Here is a 12,359-nt window from a genome sequence, read left to right as displayed (position 1 = left end):
ATTAAAAATTATATTCAAGGAGCCTGTGTTTTGGTGGAGGGTAAATTTAGCTGATACTTCTGTTTATTCACTGGTGCTGTACTTAAGTGCAGAATTCTGAAAATGCTTCTACTTTTTCATAGCTTCATTCATTAATCTTATCACACGTTCTGACTGCAGTGCCTACCTGCGCTCTTATAAATGAAATGTGAGAATGAACACTGAAATAAAAGAAGTAGAAATAGAAGGTAATTCCACTGGTATGCAGGCACAACATATATAGAGGTGCGCACATGTTGGACTTGCATGTATGTGTTCATGCTTAGATGAAAGCCAATGCAGGGAGAGGAGGATGCATTTAAGCATTCTGAATTCAAGAAACGGGCAACATAAAACAGAGGGCAGCCTAATTCATGTATGTACACTACAGTAGGCTGAGGTGCTTGAGGGAGGCATCGTAGAAACTGCGGTCTACAGTGTCCTACTTTTCAAAAGTCTGTGTTCTCTCCATGGGGTGTATAGAGTGGGAGAAGAAAATTACTTCTAAGAAAGTAATAAATACAATCTATATGTTGTTTCCATGGATCTCTGCTGACCTCGTTCAGTTGAAGCTCTGGAGTGTGGCATAAAAATCTGTATTGCTTGGCAATTTTTTATCAACCAGGTTTTCCTTCTGGAAAGAACAAAGGAAGCAGATGGAAAGCTTACAAAGCACAATGCCTGGCTGCATGATGATGTGTGGTCAGTTACAGTGGGAAAGCTGCTGGTAAGAGAAAAATCAAAGAGAGGTGGTGAGGATAGCCGATGCTGTCTCCATCAATGAGCACTAAGAGAACAACCCTAAAACAATCTTGAAGTGTTATACATTGTTCTTGGAAAAAATGAAGTTGACATTTTTTCATGGTCTGCCCTGTGGACAGTAGAATATCTTCTGTGTAGTCAAAGGAGAGGGGTTATTCTCGTGATTCTTTTCCTCCTGTCTTTCTCCAGCTGACTTGTCCAAACATCTGTCTTCCTGAACCAGCTGAATCTGTGACCTGCTCAATTAGAGAGAACCAGAATGTCAAGAGTGTCTGATGTGCAGTAAGAGATGAATTAGACTTCCAACACTGTGTTTTAATCAAAATACTATACTGGATTTCTCCACCTTCAGCAGTTTGAAGGCTTTTTGTGAACACGTCATTGCTTATGAAGCATAGATGTTGTAGGTTATGCTAACTGAAATTACTTCTGCATAATCTACCCACAGCAACCTGAGGAGAAAAGCTTGTGCTTCATGTATTCCTTCTGGAATACAAGTACATGGGGCATAATATGAATGAACTGAAATATTCTCTTCTGAACTATTTGGGGTCATCAGAAATATTTTATCTTCCTTTTCATATGCTCTCCGGATAGTTTCATACTCATGAAATTTCTATACTTGAGATTCTCTGTGGGACTTGAAATCATTTCCTGCCTAGTTTCAGAACAAAGGCATCAAAGTGTCATGGGCTGGATCATTTGTTGGAGGATATTGGTATGTTCCTATTTTTACAGTCTAAAATATTATAGTTTTACTCTCTTTATTTTAAATTGTGCTCTTGCAATTTCTTAATCTTTTTATTTCTCTCTCTCTACTTCCTTGGAAGGCACAGTTGTGTTTGCACTCACTTAAAAGATGCAGATCCACCTTATATCACTGCAGCCCGAGGAGAAGAAAATGGGGCCATGCTGTTGCTTCAGAGTTCTACTTCTGCTGCATCCCGTGAATTGTGATATGTAAACCTCTGTTGGCCATAAATCCCCAGTCTTGACAGACTGAATGCAGATCATGAAAGGAAAAGGGAGGGTAGGATGCATTTTAATGTTTTTAAGCTTTGCTGAGGACATCTGGCCTGGGGTGATTTGCTTAAAAGAGGATTAATTGTAATGCAAACTCAGGAAGAATGGGGATTCTTCAGTGACGAGTGTCAAGTATACAGGAAAGGCATTGTTTATGTGAGCCAGTGGAATCAAAACAGAATTATAAAACCTTTGCAGGATCTCCCTGATGCTTCAAAATGTTTCAGAGAAATCAATTATGTTCGGAGAATTTCCCCAGCAGGAATTTCTTGTGTAACAGAGTGTTGCCCACGATGACCTCCACTTTAATAAAGGACTTCTTTGAAATCCAAAGTTACATCAAATGAAGTAAGGCTAAATTGCATTTGCCATATAAGTGTGCTGAAAAGAAGTGATTTGAATAATCACAGTTTTGCCAGCAAAAAGACTTCTCTGCATTAAGCAAGAGTGTACCATGCAATCAAATCTCCCTGTTGCAGATATACAGAAATGTAGATAGATGTGGGATAGGCGTGGGATAGATTAGTGGACAGTGAGGTGGAGTGAGAACTTACTAACTGGCAGAGCTCAGAGAGCTGTGATCAGTGTTGCAGAGTCTAGTTGGAGGCCTGTAACTAGTGGTGTTCCCACGATCCAGTGCTGGTTAGTCTTGTTCAACATTTTCATCAGTGACCTGGATGAAAGGATAGAGTCTACCCTCAGTGAGTTTGCTGATCATTTGAAGATGGGAGGAGTGGCTGACACAACCAGAAGGGTGTGCTGCCATTCAGTGAGACCTGGACAGACTAGAGAATTGAGCAGAAAGGAACCGTGCAAGGTTCAACAAGAGCAAATGTAGAGTCTTGCACCTGGGGAGGAATAACTATTCATCAGAACAGATTAGGGAATGACCTTCTGGAGAGGACCTCTGCAGATAAGGACCTGGATGTCCTAGTGGCTAACAGGTTGACCTTGAGACAGCAGTGTGCTTTTGTGACCCAGAAGACCAGCGGTGTCCTGGGTTGCATTGAAAAGATTGTGGCCAGCAGGCTGAGGGAAGTGATCTTCCTCTTCTGCTCTGCCCTGGTGAGACCACATCTGAAGTTTTGTGTCCAGTTCTGGGCTTTCCATTTCAAAAAAGGCAGAGATCTCCTATTAAAAATCCATTAGAGGATGACAAAGGTGATGATTCTGGAATATCTCCCTCATGAGGAGAGGCTGGGAGACCTGGGACTCTTCAGTCTGGAGAAGGCTGAGAGGTAATCTCATCACTATTCATAAACATTGAAGTATTGTAGTTGATGGGGGTGGACTTTTTTTTGGTGGCAAGCAATAGCAGAACAAGGGGCAATGAGCAGAAACTAGAACACAAGAAGTTCCATACCAATACAGGAAGAACTTTGTTACTGTGAGGGTGCACTGTGACAGAGCACTAGAACAGGCTGTCCAGAGAAGTTGTGGGGTATCATTCTCTGGCAATATTCAAGACCTGTCTGGATACCTACGTATGAGACCTTTTATAGGAAACCTGCTTTAGCAAGGGGAGTAGGGCTCAATGATAAATAGAGATCCCTTCCAGACCCTACAATTCTGTGATCTGCACATGTGTTCCTGTGGATGAATATCTGCAGCCCTGCAGAGCCCTTCTCCCTGTGGGAAGTACTTACTAACCCTGGGCATATCGGCCCCCAAGCTGGAGATGGATGGCTGCAGAGATGTCCCAGCTAGGAGAGACCACCACTACTACATCCAGCTACAAGCAGATAGCATCTGTAAAAGTGTCTAATGTGGATCTGAATGCAGTCCAACCTTTCCCTTCCCTTCCCTTCCCTTCCCTTCCCTTCCCTTCCCTTCCCTTCCCTTCCCTTCCCTTCCCTTCCCTTCCCTTCCCTTCCCTTCCCTTCCCTTCCCTTCCCTTCCCTTCCCTTCCCTTCCCTTCCCTTCCCTTCCCTTCCCTTCCCTTCCCTTCCCTTCCCTTCCCTTCCCTTCCCTTCCCTTCCCTTCCCTTCCCTTCCCTTCCCTTCCCTTCCCTTCCCTTCCCTTCCCTTCCTTTTTTCTTTTGGTGAAGCACAATGCTCAAGGTAATAACTCTGCCCTAGGAGTCTTCTTGGCTGTGGTCCTACAGATATGGATTCAGAAAGGGAACCAGTGTTTTCTGAATTCTCCAATACCCGCAGCACAAACCATTTCTGAAAATGAAATACTGATAACAGTCAGGTGCTGGTTTCAGAATAATGCCAACTGTCACAGTGTTTGTATGAATTCAATACTGGATTCTGACAGAAATTCTACTTGTAAGTGGAACGCTCAAAAATGTTAGAGGACTTTGGCTTTTTGTTCTGAGAATGTGCTTGTGGAGAGCATCAGATGGTAAGGCCATGATATATGTCTTTAAAGAAGTCAGCAGGAGATGAATGATCTTACCTCTCAGGATCTCTTCCAGCTGTATTCTCCAAAAGTTTATGTATGAAGGGCATTCATTACAGCTGATCTTTTTCACCTTTTTCTGTGACTAACTGTTTGTGTGGCTTGGAGCTGCAAGCAAACAGGATTGGCAGTCCTGTAAGACAAAATTCTCCATGAGGCAGAAGGAAAGGGGTGTCTTTTCCTCTTCTGTTTTATCCAAAATGGAAAATAAACCTCTCACCACCACTGGAATAACAGTAATAGAAACTGGAGAAAAAAAAACAAAACAAAACAACAAAAAAAAACCTATCAGATAGAAACCCCCAAACATACCTTATTACATTAATGAAACAAATACTTCATTCATCCAGCACAAAAATATTTCACCTTATTAGCAATCTTTGTTGGATTGCTTTTTGCTTTAGGCTTAGGCTTTCTTCCAAAAAACCACATTCATTTAGGATGAAAAATGAAAAGAAAATTGAAATAGCAAAGAAATTCAATTATTGGAGGTTTTTGTGTTTTTTTTTCTTTTTCTCAGGAAAATAACTGCCTGAACTCATTGCAGATTTGTGAACCACGTCATCTTACAAAAATGCACATCTCTGGCAAGATATTTAAGCTGAATCTCACGTGACCTTTTGAAGTCACTTTTATTTTCTGTCTCTCTTCATTTTTTGAGTCCATAAAAGCATCATGGCCATGTCCGTGTCAGTGAAAAAGAGTGACACGCAATGGTTCTTGTGGAAGATTACCACGTCATGTTTTGTTTGTTCTGGCAACTATAGCCTCATCTTGTTCTTCTCAGCCAAGTGTCTTCGTGGAGAAGCATTCTGTTGCCACCAGGGGAGGAATGCTGACCTTGCAGGGGGCAGAGATAAACCATGCTGGGTGTGCTCAGCGCAGAGCAGAGGAGCTGATGGAGGCCTGATGGTGGCTGCAGCTCCTCACAGGGAGCGGAGGGCAGCGCTGAGCTCTGCTCTGTGTGACAGCAACAGGGCCCGAGGGAACGGCATGGAGCTGTGCCAGGGGAGGGGCAGCTGGGGGTCAGGGACAGGGGCTGCACCACAGGGCGGTGGGCATGGAATGGGCTGCACATGGCAGTGGGCACAGAACCATGGTTGGAGTTCAAGGGGCGATCGTACCAGTACTCTCAGACATCCAGTTTGATTTTTGTGTGGTCTTGTGTGGAGCCAGGAGTTGGACTTGATGACCCTCGTGAGTCCCTTCCAGTTCAAGATATTCTGTGACTCTGTTAATGAATAGATTGCTCGTCACATACAGAAAACGGCATACAAATATGTTTTGTTATAACTTCCTTACCTGAGGTTTGAGCTTCCAAATGGGGAGAAGAAAGCAGGAGTATCAAATAAACAGCACCAACCATTTGGCTTGGACAGCAGAGGTCAGCTGCTTTGTCATTTATTTGACATCATTTTTGCCAAGCACCAGCCACTTTTGTGGGATTGCAGCAGCCCCACTGGAACTCCCAGCCTTTTTTAGAGACTTTGTCTGAAGCATGTGCTATCAAATAATAGAAATCTCTGATTTACTGTCCTGTCTTTCATCAGCCTGCCTGTGTCAGAGCTGGAAAGCCGTATTATTCCCTAGTAGCAGTGCCATCTGGTGAACAGAAATGACAGTCACTTCCCTTAAAGCAAGTGCATCTCCCTCATCCCTCGTCTTGACTGTGTGTAAAACAGTTAAGTGAAAGATCCATATCTCTAGTTGGAAGACACATTTTCTATCATGTCTCTTTAAAAGCTGTATGTATCCTTTCCACTTCTGCAATCAGCTAATTACAGTTAAAAGTAACAGGGAGGGTCACTCACAGCAGTGGTTAATGGCAGCAAATCCATTACAGGAGAGGATGCAAGGAAATGCCTCATTCAGCTGATCTGAGAGAAAGCTTTCAGCGAGTCAGGTTATATTAGTTCAGACTAGAATTTGGCTATGATGGTACACATAGAATCCCTAGTTTTATAGGGAGGGACGTGAGATCCTCAATAACCATGCAAGTACTCAGCTCTGGTGAGGACGCATCTCAAGTACTGTGTCCAGTTTTGGGCCCCTCACTGCAAGAAAGACATTGAGGCCCTGGAATGTGTTCAAAGGAGGGCAACAAAGCTGGTGAGGGGTCTGGAGCACGGGCCATATGAGGAGCCGCTGAGGGAGCTGGGAATGTTCAACCTGGAGAAGAAGAGGCTCAGGGGAGACCTTATTGCTCTCTATAACTTCCTGAAGGGAGGATGTAGTGAGCTGGGGGTCGGCCTCTTCTCTCGTGTCATTAGTGATAGGACCAGAGGGAATGGTTTCAAGCTGCGGCAGGGGAGATTCAAGATGGACATTAGGAAATATTACTTATCAGAAAGGGTGGTCAGGCACTGGAATGGACTGCCCAGGGAGATGGTGGAGCTTACCTATATTCTGAACACACCAAAAAGTCTCCAAGACAGGTTTTCTATGGGAAATGATGCTATAATCCTTGGTTGCATTCATGGAGTTAAGAGGTTCAGTTTTGTTGTATGAGCAGACTCAGGAGAAGCAGCATCTGTTTACGTATCACTCAAGTGGTTTAACTATCAGACATAGAGAAGGGGAAAAGTGCTTTAAAGCCTATCTACTTGTGATCTACTTGCTCGTTACAAAATATAAATTAAAATGCTTTTAAGAATGCTACTGTAGTGAGAAATAGTTAACCAGTTCTCCTCTCTGAGCCTGACCGTGACTCAAGTCAGGGTGTTCCTGATTTAAATCTGAGGTCGATGCTGTTATCTAAGCATGGGGGAAAAAAAAACAAACCAAAACAACAAAAACAGAGCCCAGTCCATGAAAGCTTCCTGAAAACCACAAGCTTCTGATAAATTCTTAAAAAGGAAAAGGCAAATGGACATGTCTGATGTTCAGCAGGGAGATGTGTGATAACTCCCTGTTGGCTAGATGAAGTGTTTGCAAACTTCATTTACCTTGCTTGCCTTTGGATGTGATACTGGAATATCCACACGGACAATGTTTCAAAGCCTGCTTTGCTTGCCCACAATCATCAGCACAAAATGGTCATTTCATCCTTGAGACTTACTGAGTTCTTTGTGTTGTAACGAATAGCTTCCAATAAATTCATGTTTGTGTAACGCTGCATCCATTTGTGTAACACTTCAATTTGAAGTGTCTCAGAAATGAGCTTCTGTGATGTTATCGTAGAGTGTGGAGATCACTATGAGGTTGTTGTTGATTTCAATGACTGTCTTCACTAGAGCTACTTCTTTGCCAGAAGTCTTTCTCATGGTAACCGGAGACACTGGAACAGGTTGCCCAGCAAGGCTGTGGATGCGCCATCACTGGACGAATTCAAGGTCAGGTTGGATGGGGCTTTGAGTAACCTGGTCTAGAGGGAGGTGTCCCTGCCTGTAGCAGGGGGCTGGAACTAGATGAGCTTAGAGGTCCCTTGCAACCCAGACCATTCTATGATTTCTTCTATGTAATGTCATGTTCCATAAAAGCTAAAATAAGATTTTACAGCCGTTCGTGTTGAAATCTGTGTGTTGTACTTCCAATTGCCACCGGGTGGCAGTGTTTCAGAAAAGTTCTGAAGATTTTGCTGTGTCCTTTCTGTGGGCTAATGGTAGTTACCCTGCTCCGTCTGTACTCGGTGTGACTTGATGCAACAGATTCAAGAGACAGGACGAATCTACTGAGGTTCTGGCACATAGAATTGCATGTTTTTGTTTGTTAGTTTTGTTGTTTTTTAGTTTTGTTTTTGAGGGAGGGAGAGGGATTCAATTACAATTTTAAAGAAGCTTGCTTATATTTTTAATCAGGCTGGAGGGAAATCAGCATTGCTGTTCTCCCGGATTTTAATGTTTTTTTTTGTGTTTTTTTTTTTTCCCCTGATTTTTGGGGTTTAGGGGTTCTCACTTTTTACTTTATTCAATCAGAGAGAATCAGAGGGTGGTGATGCACAGGAACAGGTTGCCCAAGGAGGCTGTGGATGCCCCATCCCTGGAGGCATTCAAGGCCAGGCTGGATGTGGCTCTGGGCAGCCTGGTCTGGTGGTTGGCAACCCTGCATGTAGCAGGGGGGGTTAAAACTGGATGATTGCTGTAGTCCTTTTCAACCCAGCTGTTCTGTGATTCTTTGAAACCTAACTGTGGGTTTGAAGCTGAAGAATGGGCAGAGCTGCATGCTTGTTTCCTATTCTCATGTATTCATCTAACGATTTCATAGCATAGGCACGTCCAGCCCACAGGCTGCAAGCAACCTGGCACAGCTCACAGTACATGTTCATGGCAGTGACTCTGCCCCACCAAGTGGCCAGGCCCTGAGCACACACCCATTGCTCAGTGACAACCAGACATTGTTGTGCCATCGGCACTGTCTGGGCTCAAACTAGGGCACGGGAAGGGCTCAGCACAGTGAATGACTCAAATTATGGCAAAGAATTGTATGCATTTTGATACAGTGGTTAATTACGGACCTGTGATCAGTGAAAAATATGCAGCTGTGCTTTCTGCTTTGATAAAAGAATTTGAAAATGCTTCAAGATTTTGAGGGAAAAAAACAGAAACAAAAACAATTTTTGATATATTTGTGACTCTATTTTCAATTAACATAAATTACCTGAGAATTTTGAAATGGAATGTATGGAGTTGCAGTCATATATCCAACTCAAAGAAAAATGTGATCATGACTCTTTTCTGGACTTTTATAAGCCGTCTTTTACCAGAGATATATTCCTCACTTCACAGTCAAGCCTTATTCATGTTGCAGCTTTTTGGCAGTGCGTGCATTTGTGAACAACTGTTTTCAGGGGTGAAGCACAGGAAGAGTAATATTTCATCAAAAACCTCTGATGAGAACCTTGAGAGCTCACTGAGAATAGCAACCACTGCTGTTGAACTAAACTGATGCATTAGTTTCATAAAAACAGAATCAAATATTCCACTAGTTTTATGTTTTTCTTGCTCTCTTCTTAAAATATTTAATAAAAATGTTAACAGTCAAAATGGGTATTTTAAGTTATATACATGAAGTATATTATATATTTTATGAGGGCTGCTCTGAAAGTAATGCATCCTATTTTATTACATTGGCCCATGACAAGAAAGGCAGATGTTGAAGGTATGGCAATAGAGGTTGAACCTTCCCACCAGTGTTCCATTGCATTTTGTTGCCGTGCAACAGATGGCAGCAGAGGGGCAGTCTGACAAAAAGTCTTCTCACATAAAAGTGAATATGAAACAAAGGTGAGGAACTGTATTGCTCCGTGCAGAAAACGTTGCACCCTTAGGCATTCACTGGCACTTGCTGAACATTTATGGAGACCAAACAGTGGATGTGAGTACACTGAGGTGGTGGGGTGGTACATTTCAGCAGTGGTGACCACAAGTGTGCAAGTTTTGACAAGCATGGCATGCAGGCTGTTGTTGCTGGTGGCAAAAATGCTAATGCTATGTTGAAAAATAGTGTTTTCTGGCTGAGAATTTGCTCTATCAAGCAGAGTTACTGTTCTCTTTATATTTGCAGTGTTTTCCATGAAAATATATAGAAAGCATTTCTTCCTGAGTGGCCCACATATATGTAGCCCTCTTCACCCAATGCACCCCAGTCAGGGCAAAAGGTTGGACACCCAAGCTGTAATGCAAAAATGAATTGTGGTGAAACTGTTAAGCATAAACAAGAATGCTGGAAGATGCTAAACATTTAAAGTAATAATTTAGGTTCACAGAGATGCTGTCTTAGCCTCTCAGTAATCTGCCACTTGAACATGCTTGAAGCTTCACTCAGATAAATACTTATGTAGGTAGACACACATGCCAGCATCATTTCTCAAACTGTCAGCATTTGATGAGCAGAAACAGGACACAGCCAAAACCTGGGATACAGTTAGCTTCAGGCTCAGTGAGCCTTATAGCTTGGGCAGCTACCTCAAGGTTTCATCAGCTTCCAGTTCCCTTACAGAATTATTCTGTGTTGAAATTTTAAGGTGCAAAATAAAGTGAAAGGGCTGGATTTTGACTTTGACAAGAAACCCTTATAATTGTAGTGTATCAGTTGTACATTTAGCTCTTTGTGAATGCAAAGGAGCAGGAATTTGAGACTTACAGAAAAATGTTATTTAGAGAAAGTCATTACTGGTTAGTATATAGTTCTGGATGTGTGAAATTAAGGTATCCTTCCCTTTTTTTCTGAATTCAGTCTGTCTTCCTTTTCTTTCCTCTTTGCTTAACCTCAAAGCAGAGCAATGGGGCTCTGCAAACTTGCCAGCCCTAGCCTAACTCTCTCTGTCAGGTAAAGGTGCTCAATACATGCAGCTTTGTTCTCTGTAAGAAATAAGTGGCTTGTCAGATATGAAATGGAATCATAAGGGAAACTAATAAAGTGTGAAGACGAGTATGTCTACTCTCACAGCAATAGTTGTTTCTGCAGTTTTTAACTTCAGAACGGATGTGGAATAATGCAGGCAAAGAAAGTAGTGGATAGGCCATAACCTAAGCAAGTACTACTGTAAAGCTCCTGCAGTGCTTCGGCCTATAGAAGAACTAAAAATCGACTATGGGTTGGGTTCCATACTCTGCAGGTGACAGAGGACTGGTTCAGGCTGCCCAGAGAAGATGTAGAATATTTGTCCTAGGAGATTTGCAAAAAGCTCCTGGGCATTCTGCTCTGGGTGTCCCTTCTGGGGCAAGGATTGAAGTAGATGTACCTGAGATCCCTTTCTAGCTCAACCATCCTGTGATTCTACAGAAGACCATGCTCAATGCTCAGTTTCCATTTTTTCCCATAAGTAACTTTCAGGGTTACGCTATGGATACAGCTCTGTGAAGGCTTGTACTATTGTTATCAATTTTTGTAGTACTTATTGAATGGATTCTGCATCTGTATGCTTATTTTCTTTTTCCGTTTCTATTGATTAATTTAGTACAGTCCTTGTCCCATTCCTCTAATTTCAAAGGCATATCTCTGAATGTCCCTCCCAATCTGTGGTCTAAACTGAGAAATAGGAGTTAATAGACTTGTCCCATCAACTCAGTGATGCTCTTCATAAGTATTCTGAGTTTGCACAGGTGTTGTTAGTTTCCAGGGATGTTCATATTCTTGAGGGGATCTTAAATTTATTGAAGGGTTTTCCTTATTCACTGTAGAATATTAAGCAACAGAGTTATCTCTGATACAATTTAATTAATTTTGCTGCAGTGCCTGAATTTATTCAGAAGGCTACCACTGATAGCCTGGATGTTATACATGTACTATATAGTTAGAGCAAGTTTAATTTAATGTTCTGCATTTTTATTGATTTTTACTTTAGCAAAATACGGTCAAACAATCATGCATGGATTTAGAAAGGCTTTAAAGTTCACAAGCATTTGCACATTCATTTTTGACTTTGTCAGCAAAGGAGAATTAGATCAAACAAGGTGCAAGGATGCGTTTGTTGCTTTGGGAGCCTCTACTTCAGAACTTGACATTGATAAACTGTTATAATTAATTCTCCCCATTTAATGAGATGGTACACAATATCAGCAAATGCAAGCTTTGATGTCAATATATTTTATTGACCATCTTCTTGTATTAATTGGAACATGCCTTGATGGAGTTTTTCCTTGTATATGACCAAAAGGGAAATATACAGAATTTTGCTTATGTGCCTAACCAAGAATACATGCACTGAAATGGTTCATGCGTGCTTACCTAAAGCAATTATTCGCCAAAGCCAGAGAATGTTTTTCAGTGATAAAGCTGAAGGAATCGGGAAAGTGAACTTCTTGGCTCTAATCCTGGATTTGTCATTGAGTCAGGCAAGTCATTAAACACAGTTTGACTACAGCTTACCTATCTGTTTAATGGAGATAGTAATATTTTCCTGTTATGGAGAGAGTCTGCAAGTCTTAATTAATACTGTGGAGCTCAATGCAGTACTCAAATGAAAGTCAAAACATTGCTTGGTAGAGGTTAAATTATACGAAAACAAAATGTAATCTGATGTTGCTTTAATTTTATGCATTTTTCTGACAATTAAAATAATTTGATTGCACTGATGTTAACATTCAAATACTTCAGGTTTATTGAAGAGCTCGTACTAAAATCGAGTGCCATAATAGTTTACAGACTTTCATGTAAAACACTAAGAATAACTGGTTACTAATGCTGTTTGCAGCTGATGATTTTGTTTA

This window comes from Coturnix japonica, chromosome 1, assembly GCF_054131305.1.
Source record: "Coturnix japonica strain WE chromosome 1, WE-NBRP24, whole genome shotgun sequence".
Lineage (NCBI taxonomy): Eukaryota > Metazoa > Chordata > Aves > Galliformes > Phasianidae > Coturnix > Coturnix japonica.
The sequence above is the reverse complement of the archived record's forward strand: the minus strand, read 5'-3'. Positions refer to the sequence as shown.